Source organism: Bacillus rossius, chromosome 1 (genome assembly GCF_032445375.1).
Source record: "Bacillus rossius redtenbacheri isolate Brsri chromosome 1, Brsri_v3, whole genome shotgun sequence".
In the NCBI taxonomy this organism is placed as follows: Eukaryota; Metazoa; Arthropoda; class Insecta; order Phasmatodea; family Bacillidae; genus Bacillus; species Bacillus rossius.
The window spans coordinates 14023276-14037295 of record NC_086330.1 but is presented as its reverse complement, the minus strand read 5'-3'; the positions used below and the strand labels follow the sequence as shown (position 1 = coordinate 14037295).

At 41.0% G+C, this 14020-nt stretch overlaps 1 protein-coding gene and 1 non-coding gene across 2 annotated transcripts in view; one reads left to right on the top strand and one right to left on the bottom strand.

Annotated features, from left to right (window-relative positions):
- Nucleotides 1-14020, bottom strand: part of LOC134532506 (calcium/calmodulin-dependent protein kinase type IV-like) — a 164500-nt gene that overhangs the window by 116651 nt on the left and 33829 nt on the right. The gene's annotated exons all lie outside the window — the stretch shown is intronic.
- On the top strand, nucleotides 10517-10658 carry LOC134528656 (U4 spliceosomal RNA). Its single transcript, XR_010074411.1, has one exon. It is a non-coding gene; the product is annotated as a U4 spliceosomal RNA (small nuclear RNA).

Here is a 14020-nt window from a genome sequence, read left to right as displayed (position 1 = left end):
TCGTGCCACAATTTAATTGATAGTTATAAACAGTTCTCTCGTCCCGCCAAAATGGCTTCCTGCTCTACTCTTATTGGCTGTTGAGCCATGTGTCCGTAACAGAAATAAAATACATTCATTTCCCTCCTGCGCACAAAACCTCTCCCAAACACGCGACCATCCTGTGAGCTGTTGTGAATCAGTAGGTTGGAAAACATGGCGGTCTAATCTTGTGCGCACGACTTGCTGTTTTTTTTTTTTTTCAAGCGTGCGCTCAGCTGTAAATACAAAGAAGCGGGAATTCTCGCTCGCGCGTTGCCAACTCCAGCCGCACACACAAAAAAAAATCCCGGTGAAGGGAGAATATGCGACGTCTCCCCCCCCCCCCCCCCCGCCCCCCCCAACCGTTCCCGGGCACACACACGGTTCGCATTGCTTCAGGACAAACAACACACGCGATTCGGAACTGATCCAGATATCCAAGTTGCAGTATACATTCCTGAGCACGTTTTCGTTCTCCTCTTTGTTGCACGATTCGTCCCCCATCTTCCCTCCCCCACCCCACCTACACGAAAAAAAAATAGAACCGAGAGAGATAGATGAACGAAAGACTAAGACAGGGAGAGAGTGCGCATGCGCTTGTTTCAGAAAATAGATATAGGTACCCTATACAGTCAGCTGTGAGTGCATTGAATTTTATATTTGCTATCAGCGAGCTCACGTTCCTCCTTGTTCAACCAGCAGCGTAGAGAGCGCTGTGGAGACAGTCCCTGAATTACCCGCACAGATAGCGCTACCTGTTATGACATTCATATTTCTTTCAGTGATTTGGCATGTTCCAAATAGCAGAATTGTTTGAATAAACAATAACACGCACAGTTTTTGTTTATTGTGTATTTCAACAGTGAGTAATTTTTTTGTTAGTTAATAATTATTTTATCAATACTTATTGATATCCTGAGAAGTTATTTTGAAGTGAGAAATAATTTTAATTAATGTTGATTTATAAAATTTTATTCTTTATAAATGTGTGTGTATGTGTGTGTGTGTGTGTGTGTGTGTGTGTGTGTGTGTGTGTGTGTGTGTGCGGTTTTACCCCTTTCGATATACTTTCGAGTTGAGGTTTGAATTGCGAAATAAGTTGCACTTCTATCACATGTACTGAGTTTCACGTGCTCTTTTTTATTTTATTCGGCCATTCTGCTGGCGCGTGTGGCTGCATAGTTGGCGAGAAGTAGGACAGTTTCGCTTCTGAAAGTGAATGAATTCCGTGCTCAGGTTTTCTGCAACATGCGACAAGACGAGCTCAGTGGCGTGTGGGCACGTGGTCTTGTTACAACACACGTCTGCAGGGCACAGCCATAAAGAGGCCAGCGGTGTGTGTTCAAAACCAACAGTTATCATTAAGTCGTAACTGTCTTAACGTCTTGATACCACGAACTAGATCACAGATTTTCGAAAGGTCACACATGGAAACGTATTATTGCCATTACTTTCACCCACCTTAATACTAAATGTCACATAGAGAGAGAGAGAGAGAGAGAGAGAGAAGTAGAATATAGCCTAAATGAATGTTGAAAGCAAAATGGTCACTACATAAATTTAAAGTGCAAATCACACGGAATGCGATTTAGACCACATGCGCTTGAAGGTAATAATTTAAAGTAATGTCTATGAGTAGTAAGTACAAGTCTCGTTAAAACCGGTATAGGACCATATCAGATCAGACTACATATGCTCGTATATTTATATTATAATGTTAAATGGTAGGAGAATGGACTGCCCCCAGCCCACAGACAGGCACCTTCCATGTCACAGTTTGTGTTACCTCGTCCAAGTACGGTTCGAGAGCTTCTGAGTTTGGAGCCCGCGTGAAGCATGGAGGGTGTTTTAGGTTTTTGAGAGGAATACATTACAACTTTAATTACTAAGCGGTCCGCTCAACAGTCAATGTGGTTTAGAGCTAAACGTACTTAATGACGCTTTGGCTGGACAGTGTACCGCACGAAATTTACCAATAGTTTTTTGACGTGATAACGTCTAATAAATCGATGAACGCCGGATGCACGCACGAAATGTGTCCCGTTACGCACATTGTTCTGTTACGCTGTGTCCCGTTACGCTCATTGTACGCTTGCGCCGCATCTATCTCTCTTCCACTCGATTGGCCTATGCGTCCGAGGAGAAGAAAGATAGCGGCAGCACACAACTTACATCTACACGTGAACTGTTTCGTCGACTGTTTATAAAGTGAAGTGAAAAGTTAATGTGGTTTTCATTGCTTATTACAACAACAATTTCGGCAATAAAGGTTAATTATTCTTGCATTTTAAAAATCTGATTACTAGTATAATTTAAAGTAATTATTCTTTTATTATTAAAATAAAAATGATTCAATTTTATTCATAAAAGTATGCAATCATTTCATCAATGTTTTTTATGACGTTGTCACGTTAAACTATCGTCCGTAAACCGACTTTACAGACAACCAATTTTTTTTGTATATTGTACAAAATTCCTTGCTGTGATCGTAACCGTTTTGACTTTTTTTTAAAGAAAACTTTCGTCAAATCTGCAATTTTTTTTCATTTAACTGAAACTTCAGTGAAAAGAATGCTAGTTTCCTGTAAGTATTTATTGTTGTTTTCTCACTCGGAATAGGACTATGAAATACCTAATCCGAACAAATCGCCGACGAAAGTGCACGGCTACAGCTAATTCGGGTTACCTTAAAAACCCGAAGATCATCACAGTAAAAGGATGGCACACCCGACTGATGGACAGCAGGCAGGGCTTTAGAAGGAATCCAAACAACTTGGAGGGTTTCGCCGTTCGACGCCTCTGTGTATAACCGTGCGAGGTCGGAAGACACTCGATCAAACAAGAGCCGTCCCGTCTCGACACAAACGTGTTCGCTGAAACACTTCTGGAAATTACAGTAAATTTACAGAATTTTTAACATTATTTACCTCCCTCTCACCCCCTTCCCAACGGTACAGTTTAAAATCCCACGCGCGTGCCTCAACAGTAGAGCCAATCGTACATTTTAACTTTTATAGTTTAAATGAATATTATAGTTTATGTTTTGACGCTGTTAGGAGATTTAAGAGATCAGCGTAAGTGATATTTGAAATAAAGAAAACAGAAATATTTTATTTTAATGGTTTTTTTTGTGTACATATGTACCTAAATGACACCTGAGAAGTTCTTGTGCCCGAGTGTATTGGTGTGTGTGTTATGGTGTGTGTACTATTGGTGTGTGTGTGCTATGGTGTTTGTGTTATGGGGTGCGTGTGTGCTATTGTGTGTGTGTGCTATGGCGTGAGTGTGTACTATGCTGCGTGTGTGTGCTATGGTGTGTGTGCTATGGTGTTTGTGCTATGGGGTGCGTGTGTGCTATTCTGTGTGTGTGTACTATGCTGCGTGTGTGTGCTATGGTGTGTGTGTGCTATGGCGTGAGTGTGCTATGCTGTGTGTGTGCTATGCTGTGTGTGTGTATGTGCTGCGGCCGGCAACACAGGCCCCGGTGCAGTCGCGCGGGCGACGGGACCCGGTCTCGACACGTCGTGTCGCGCGCGGTCGTAAAGCAGCCATCGCTCCTGAATGCCGCGGGCTCGCTGGACGTTGCTCAACGACAGAACGAGCACACGGCCCGGAGCAGCACAATAAATATGGCCATTTTCTGTTCTTTTTTTTCCCCCTTCGAGAAGGCGGGGTTGCGAACGAGGACAGCCTTGCCCGCTCAGTTTTACGACGGCGCCTCGGGCTCCGGGTGTAGGTACATCGCGACTCTCGACGGCCAACACCCAGCCTTCGTGGCCTCGCCTCCGCAGACCCCGGCCGTGGGAGTTTACAGCTGTACCCTAGCCGTGTTCCTAGTGCAAGATAGGTACAGACCGGAAAAATTCGCGGGTTGAATGACCTCCAGGATAGACTCCACGATCCTCTACACACTCGGGAAAATGCCAACTGTTCTGTTGACTTGTGAGTCGTCTCGACTGGGCGGCCTGTGATTCGACACTTCCACGAGTGAAGGGTCTCTAATTTGGTAGAGACCGGAAAAATTCGCGAATTCATTTCTCGATAGGCTAAAATACAAATATAGTTATACCTCAGTGCTGCCTCTGCTATTGGCTCACAACTCACCTGGATGACTCTGGACCAATGAGAAACGCCCGACCAAAAGCTTTATCGAATCACAGGCTACTACGCTGGGACGTCTTACAAGACTGCAGCCAATGAGTGGGTGGCATTTGACCGAGTGTACGATGAACTATGGAGTCCATTCTACAGGACATTGAACCCGCGAATTTTTCAGGTCTCTAACGATAGGACACGGCCAGTCTACTGCCTGAATTCTGCGCATGCGCAGAGCCCAGTTTTTCGTTTTGATTTCGTCAAGATGGCGGACCCTCGTCTGACTGCCATTAACCCGTACGTATTATTTTTGCGATCGTCTGGGGACGTACCTACCAAGCGTGTTGGTGTGCCAAATAGAACTTTATGACAGCGAAACTATCCATTTTTGCGAAACAATCTGAACGCCTATTAGACCACAATAAGTTAAACCCCGTACCAGCGGTCCCTTCTTTGCGATTGGAGGGCCACCTGCAAGAAACTAAATTGCCTTGTTTAACTCAGCCACTCAGGACGCGTTCGCTTCCGCACTGAAGTACTGTTATTGGTGTCGTAACAGTAGACATGTCACTGAGGGAAACTCACCCAATGCTACAGTGTTTTAACTTTCATCTACTATCGGAATCTTTTCGCGAAAAATTCCTTGCCCATACATGTTGTACACTTAAATGGTCATTACAAGATATAATCGCGACTTAAAAAGTACGTGAGAAATTTAGACAGGCGGTTTCTATGTTTGTGTGATAGTGCTGCTATCTCTATTGTTTTTGCCGTAACAATTGTATCGATGGTTGCCAAATGTCCGCTAGAATGCGATGAAAACAAGTTTCTAGGCTCGCGCATAGCACCGTTTATTTAAAACGGTTATCTAATTGTTTCATTACTGGGATTCGGTCTGGACACGTTCTGAAATACGGGCGCGAGTTAGGTTACGGTCGTATCCCAATAAGGCAGTTCTTAATCGCTAGAGACCGGAAAAATTCGCGGATTCATTTTGTGATAGGCTAAAATTCAAACATGTGAACAATTCTGCTGGTTCTGCTATTGGCTCGCAGGTTAACTGGAGCTCTCTGGGCAAATGACAGACTATTGACCAAAGAAGCCTCGAATCACAAGCTACCCAGTGGAGACGCCTCACAAGTTACCACCCACAATGAACACGCATGTTTGCTTGAGAAGTGCAGAGGATAATGGAGGCTATCCTAGAGGTCATTGAATCCGCGAATTTTTCAGGTCTCTATTAATCGCTACCTTACCCGAACGTCTTGGAATGAATGGTGACATTATAAATGGACGAACTTTCCAAAGAAAAATTCACCTGAAATAAAACGAGGTTTCTTCGTAATCTCAGACGGTTGGTTCTTCGTAGAAACTGCGCCGTGTACCGCGTATACGAGTCGAGTGTTCCGTAGCAAACAAGTTAAACACAGCCGTGGAAGTAGAAAATAAGCATTTTCCTGGAGAGTGGCCACGTCTGCATGATTACACGTTAACCGGGTAAAGCCGGTTTTTTTTAATCAGCTCATGGTTGGTTAGACGCCCTAAGCATTGGCTGAAGTGTAGTGTTTGCATCGTGGAAACAGTTTTTAAATTTTTAACGACGGAGATTCTAATCTAATTCATACTTAGCAACCAACACCAGGCGAGTAGGTACACGTCGTTTTGCCTAAAGTCATTTAGCCTAAAATGTTCTTTAGGCCAAATGACTTTAGGCAAAACGACTTTAGGCGAAATGACTTTAGGCAAAATGACTTTTAGGCAAAATGACTTTTAGGCAAAACGACTTTAGGCAAAACGAATTTAGGCCAAACAACTTTAGGTAAATAGACTTTAGGCAAATAGACTTTAGGCAAAACGAATTTTAGGCAAAACGAATGTGGGGAAACACGATTAGGCAAAACGATTTTAGGCAAAACGACGCGCCCTCCACCAGACGTGGTCAAGCACCATTTCCGCAATGTTCTCGTCGTGACAATATGGCGATGGCGAGGGGAAAAAAACGTGAGAGAGGTTTTTATTTCCCGCCAGTGATGTGCAAACATTTAACCTCTGTAACGAGCGAATTCGTGTGTTTTCATGTTGTTAATGTTGCACATACACTGATAATACAAAAATCGGACACAGAATGTAACAAAGATTCATTTAAATAATTTCGAGAGTGAAAAATATGCTGATAAATAAAATATTTGCTTTAAAGTATCAAAATTTCTGGACGCGATCACACACGTTATTTCTGCGCCCGCCGCTAGAATTCGCTGCCTGAATCGTAAACGTTGCTTGCCGCCATCACGCGCAGATAGCAGACCCAAACAGATGGAAATTTTTAACTATTAGAAACGACTCCGCTAAAAACGAAAAAAGACTTGAAAAAATCATAAACCCTGGTTTTGGACCTGATTTTTCACAATGAATTATGTTAAAATACTGACCATCTTATTAAAATTCATTAAACAGTTAATACTTTAGTTATCTCACACGTTATTAGTTATACTTCTGTGGCATTACTAAAATATTATAAACCCTAAACATTTTCAACTTAACGCTAAGTATATGTATATTTTTGGTTTTGCTTAAACGACTAAAAACTGTCTGTAAATTTTTCCTACAGAAAAAACTTTAATCCCTTTGAGCTGATTCAACAATATCATATGATATTACTATAAAAGTTTTTTAAAAAAATGGTTTTTTTTTCTATGACGACGTTTAAATCATGTCAAATATTCACCCTTGAGCTTTATAAGCTGTGCTACCGAGCCTATTAGGACCTTAGAAGGAGCATAGGTATTATTACGTGGTAATGCCAATTTTCTTAAGTATTTTAAAACTTGTAATTAATATTTACTAAGGCTTTTTTAGTTTGCCAAATATATTCCAGGCTCGTTTCACAATCATACAGTTAAATCTGGCTCACCAATACGTTTGGATAATCCCCCAAATGTTCGCGAAAGTGACTATATACGGGTTTATGTTGCTACACTTGGGGGTCTGCCATATTGACGACTTCGGCACATTTCGGTTCACTCGGCTTCCGTTTCCATTCGCGAAATAACTCCTGCCAAATGCCGTATACCGAGTGCTAAGATGTTGCTCATCCAAAAAAAATTGGTTGTCTGGAAAATCGGTTTACGGACGATAGTTTAACGTGACAACGTCATAACAAAACATTGATGAAATGATTGCATACTTTTATGAATAAAATTGAATCATTTTTATTGAATTATCACTATTTTGTATGGATAAAAAGAAGGAGTGAAATCAAATCTACAATTTAATTGATAAATTTACTTTTATTTGCACTCATTAATTCAAATATGTTTATTACTCTAACGAAGAGATTATTATAACTATAACTTTTATACATGTTTGCTTTTTAACTTCTTCCAATCTGTGTTATTCTGTTAAGGATAGGACGATGATAGGAAAAGTAGGAAACGAATGGGAGTGTTTCAAGTTTAATGTGCCTCGAAAAAGTCAAATCGATGGTTGTTCCAATCGAGTGGAAGAGAGATAGATGCGGTGCAAGCGTACAATGAGCGTAACGGGACACAGAGTAACGGGACAATGTGCGTTACGGGAACTTTTTCGTGCGTGCAGCCGGAGTTCATCGATTTATTAGACGTCACGTCAAAAGTGACTCGAACTAGGTGACAGCACGCCGTCTCCTGACAAGTCCTGACTTGATGACCGGGAACATGTCACTCGTCACAGCCGGTGTACGCCTGGTGTCCGCTCCGCGGTGGCGGGGCCTCGTTCTTGGCCGCCATTGCTGTGACGTCACTGCGCTCTCCCTTCACGCGGCGTCGTGGCCTTTTTTCACAGACGAGAGTGCCAAACGCCCGATCGTGCATTTTCGGTTTTTTTTTTTTTTTGTTCATTGTAAAAGGTTAGGTTAGCTACATTTAAATTACTTTAAAAAATTGTGGACGGCTGATTTGGTTAGGATAGCTACATTAAAGATACTGTGCAATGATGTAAACGGTTTCCTAGCCCTGGATAGATGCATATTAAAAAGTTATTTGCTAAGCTAACATAAAATGATTTTACAGTATTTTTAATGTAGCTATACTTACCTAATGTAACCAATCATCCAAAATGTTATAAAGTTTTTAATATGTAGCTAACCTATCCTAATCGACCGCAAAATTTAATGCCACACCGGTTTATACAATGGGATAGAACGGAAAAAAATAAAAAAGCGAGCATGAACTTCGGGGAACTTCGAGTGTGGCTCTCTCGTATGTGAAAAGAAGGCTTCCCGCATAGCTAGGGACCGGAAATATTCGCGAGTTCAATGACCTCTAGGACAGACTCCACGATTCCCTACATATTCGGGCAAATGCCCATGCTCATTGGCTAATTACTTCCGAGACCTGTCAACGAGAATGCTTCCGATTCGATACTTCTTTGTTTGAAGGGTTTTTCACTGGCTCAAAGTCCTTAACATAAACTGTGAGCCAATAACAGAAGTAATATGAAGGTACAGGTGTTTGGATCCCAGCACGACGCGATACGAATCCGCGAATTTTTCCGGTCTCTACGCATAGCTATCGGCTCCGCACACCTCCGCGAGTGTTCTGCGCTCCTAATACACGCGACGCGGCGGCGGGCCAGAGTCGCCCGTGGCGACCTGGTCGAGAGGGATCGATAGTCGTCGCCGTGCGTCTTCAACACCCTCCACTCCTTCTTCCCCCCCTGCCCATGGCCCGGGAGCAGGCTTGTTAGCCAGAGGCGGTCCGCCGAGACACAGGAGCTTCTAACGGTCGGGTCAGCTTTAATCGAGTGAACGCTTCATTCCCCTCTGCCATCAAGGGTTAGTTAGCAGCTCAGTTCTCGCCCGACTAGCAAAGGGAAGCCTAAGATGTACATCAAGTTCTGTCCCTGCCCGAACACGCCCGAATATTCACCTTCGGCCAACCTCGGCTTTATTTATATATATATATATATATATATATATATATATATATATATATATATATATATATATATATTTATATTTCTCTGTTTATTTTAATGTAGCTATACTAACTTAACTAACCGTCCATAGTGTTTTAAAGTGTTTTAATGTAGCTAACCTAACCGACCGCTTTTAATATTTGAATTCATTTTTCCTGCGCAAAAATAAAACAAATCCCGAGGTTGGCCGAAGGTGAATGAATATTCGGGCGTGTTCGGGCAGGGACAGAGCTTGATGGACATCTTAGGCTTCTCACTAGCAAAGTCGTCCGCGTTGTTATCCTTAGACCACCGATAACTAGAGACCTGTAAAATCCGCGGAATCATTTCGCGATAGGATAGAGTCCAAATACTTTTGACATTATTTTGCTTCAGTGATTGGGCCACAGTTTATCTGAAGGAACCTGGGCCAATGAAAAATCTTTAACAGAAGAATTAGCGAATCACGATCATTCCAGTCAACAGGTGTTACGAGTCGGTAACCAATCAGCATATGTAATTTGCACGAGTGCATAGAGGATCATGGAGTCTATCCTTTATGGATTTGAAATCGCGAATTTTACAGGTCTTTGCCGATAACAAATTTCACACGCAAGAAAATTAGTAGTGGGATTTCTCATCAAAGTGGCGCTATGGTTCAGAAACCGGGTTAAATATGAGGGTCCCTAACCTGTAAGTTGCATCAGGTTAGATTGTAGTCGACATTATTATACACTTTGAGTGAGTGACCTTCGCTTTTGGATCGCGAGTAATTTGGCATGCCTTGTAAAACTTAGAAGACAATAAACCAAATTACTGGATTCATTACGTCGAACCATGCGCATTGCCGACAGACGATACGATGGATGTTAACATCAAATAAAAAAAATTATCCTCCTGATGATTAAGAAGTGTCGATTTTTAGGCCACCCAGTTAAGACGTCTTGTGAAAAGGTGACAATTATTGTTACCTAAATATGTATATGAGTACCTGTGTGTATATACGTGTGTGAATATATCAACTGGTTTCTCAATTTTTTTACTTCAGAATTTTAGTTAGATTTTTATGGAATTGAAAGGAAGAAAAAGTGTAATGTAAACATAGAATTTTTTAAATTACTTTTACTTGTCTTTACTTACTCTTTATTACTTGCCAACGGTAGACAAATTACTTGTAATACAGTAAATATTTGTGAACAGTAACTAATAATTTGAAATTAGTTGCTAATATTGCCGGTAGGTAGCATCTATCGTAAATACTTTTAAGTTAACGCGTTTTGTTAAATTTTGTAACTAAATAAAAATAATTTAAGATAAAACGTATAATGGAATATGTATAAATTTATGAATAAGGGTTTAGTAGAAAATATGCATTTAAAAAGGACATATAAATCATTATACAGTTATTAAACTCACAACTGAAAAGGTTTCCTACGTGTATATATTCTCACCATAATGAATAGTGTATAACTTTGCGCAGTGGCAATATCGTAACCAATGAAGTTAATCTGAGGTGCGATTATTGCTAGTTGAAAACTTTTAACCAATACCCCGCCGTTCTGATGTGAAATACCATCAGAATAGGCAATTTTTGAGCGTTCCTTTGGGAGCCAATAAAAATATTGACAAATGTAACATTAAGAACAAAATAATAGGATCTAAGATGCAATAATTATTAATGTTAATTTTAATTTATATCAAGTTTCTGATATTTACCTGATACAAATATTTTAGTAAAATAGTATAGGAAAGTCATAATTATGCAGCGTATTCTAACGGCAGGACCTGGTCCTACACCGTTAGCGCATTTTGGCCTTTTTAGAATGTACTTTTTTCCACATTTTCTGCGATTGTGGTTATTTATTATGGCTGAAACAGTTCGTGCAATGTTTGTTTGTAACAATTACGATTTTGCTAACTGCTCGAAACCGTTTTTGAAGTTTAAATTCCTTGGGTTCGTTGGTGCCTAAATAGTCTGCGTGTGGCGGCAATAACCTATCCTATAGATAGATATTCGCTAATATGAACACCCGGGGGAAGACCAAGTTTATCGATGAGCCAAATAAATCTTTGTGATAGCAAAATATGTTCTGGAATGTATTTTATAAACTTTAAAAGTCGCAACTTTAAAAATGCGTATAATTTTGGAATTGCAACATTGATAACACAATATTTTACAACAATGACTTAAATGTATTTAGCATTGCGGTATTATGCGTCGCTAGTGACGAACAGTACCGTCCGTTTCATTTTATATTTAAATTTTCTTATTTGATTCATTATTACATTTTAATACCATTGTTAAAAAATCATATTATTAATTGATAATTGTTTTTGTTTAAGTAAGTGTTATGATAATAACTTTAAATGTACAACCCAGATATAAGTGTATGACATTTATTTTTTACTTACAATAAAAGTAAATATTATAAACATAACCGCAATGATTTATTGAGTATACGTAAATGTGTGTATGTTCATAAATGTAAAGAAGAGTGTGTTTGTTTATAAGTTTTTAATACAAATATAAAGTTTTTATTCCGAGCTTGTTGAAATTTTACACACTTGACCTAAAAATAATTAAAATGTCGCTATCTACATAAGATTCCTAAAAACCACCTCCATTACCCTTTCCTACCCATTACAGTGGAATTTTAGTATTTCATGGTGAAATTTTGCACAACTGCCGTTTAAAATAAGAGGAATATTACTGTATTTATCTAATAATGGAAAAAAAGTGTGTCTACATTAATGGAAACAAATCTCAATGAATTTGAAGTAAAAAAAAAAGCTATACATCTGCAACATTTCATGCTTTTAAATGTTTATTCTTTTTATATATAATAATGTTTTTAAAGCATTTTTTTAAAATTTTAAGTGGCATTTTTAAAGAGTATGTGTTCTTATAAAAATTATATAAAATTCTAACAATTGTATTTTTGAGTTTCTATCAATCTATTTGATGACTGCATTGACCGAGTGTACGTAGAACTATGGAGTTCATCCTACAGGTCATTCAACCCGTGAATTTTTCCGGTCCTTACAAATCGGCCATAAGTAGAGACCTGAAAAATTCACGGATTCAATGACCTCTATGATAGCCTCCATTATCATCTGCATTTCTCAAGCAAACACGCGTGTTCATTGGGTGCTAACTTGTGAGGCGTCTCCACTGGGTAGCTTGTGATTCGAGGCTTCTTTGGTCAATATAGTCTGTCATTTTCCCGGAGAGATCCAGTTAAACCTGCGAGCCAATAGCAGAACCAGCAGAATTGTTCACATGTTTGAATTTCAGCCTATCACTAGGGGCATGCAATATTGCGAAAAGATTTCGAGACTAGATGAAAGTCAAAACACTATAGCATCGTCTATGTTTCGTGATTGGGTGAGTTTCTCCCAGGTACATATCGAGTGTTACAACATCAATCACAGTGAGTCAGTGCGGAAGCAAAAGCTTCCTGAGTGGCTCGGCCAAATAAGGCAACGACTTCTCTCGCAGACGGCCGCCAATCACAAGGAAGACACCACAGGTGCGGGTATACCTTGTTGGAGTCTAATAAGTGTTTAGATCTTTTCGCGAAAATTGCCTGCCCCTACCTATCACTAGAGACCTGAATAATTCGCGGATTCAATTCGTGCCATGTTACAATTCAAATAATTATACCTTAGTGCTGCTCTGCTATTGGTTTACTGTTAATCTGGAGTAATGAGGGCCAATTAGAGACCCTCACACGTAGAAGTGTCGAATCACAGGCTGCCCAATCGAGACGACTCACAAGTCAACAGTCAATGAACAGTTGACATTTGCCCGAGAGTGTAGAGGATTGTGGAGTCTATCCTGGAGGTCACTGAACCCGCGAATTTTTCCGCTCTCTAGCCATCAGCAGGTTCGCTCCCCGGGGTCTCCGGTGCTGGTCGCGGCGCGCGCCTGTCCGCTCTCCAGACGGGAGTTCATTCCCTGCCGCAACGGCGGAGCGGTTACACTAGCCGGGACGACCTTGGCACGGTTACCCGGGCCTTCCGCCGGCCAGCCTGCACTCGGCGGAGACGAGCTGTCCACGGGCTGCCGCCTGGGCCCGCCGTCCCAGCACACCGGCATGTGCCCCGACCTCGTTCCCAGTGCAACCAGCACCATAGGTAGGGACCGGAAAAATTAGCGAGTTCAATGACCTCTAGGTTAGACTCCACGATTCCCTACATATTCGGGCAAATGCCACATGCTCATAGGCTAATTACTCCTGAGACCTGTCAACGAGAATGCTTCCGATTCGATACTTCTTTGGTTGAAGGTTTTTCACTGGCTCAAAGCCCTTAACATAAACTGTGAGCCAATCACAGAAGTAATATGAAGGTAGCCTACAGCTGTTTGGATCCCAGCATAACGCATAACGAATCCGCGCATTTTTCCGGTCTCTAACCATAGGACACAACCGGTCACTTTCTTTCTTCTTAGGGAACGGATTTTGGTATCCTACCCGTAACCTATCTGTAGGGCCATGCATATTTCGCGAAAAGATTCCGAGATTAGTTATAAGTAGAGACCAGAAAACTTCGCGGGTTCAATGACCTCCAGGATAGAATCCACTATCCTCTACACACTCGGGCAAATACCAACTGTTCATTGGCTGCTGACTTGCGAGTGGTCTCGACTGGGCAGCCTGTGATTCGACACTTCTACGAGTGAGGGTCTCTAATTGGACCTCATTACTCCAGATTAACAGTGGACCAACGGCAGAAGCAGCACTAAGGTATAATTATTTGAATTGTAGCATGACACGAAATGAATCCGCGAATTTTTCAGGTCTCTAGCTTATAAGTTAAAACACTGTAGCATCGTCCTGTGTTTCGTGATTGGGTGAATTTCTATCAGGCGCGTTACAACACCATTCACAGCAGTTCGGTTGCGGAAGCAAACGCGTTCCTGGGTGGCTCGGTCAAAAAAAAAAAAAAGGCAACGACTTCTCTCGCTAGA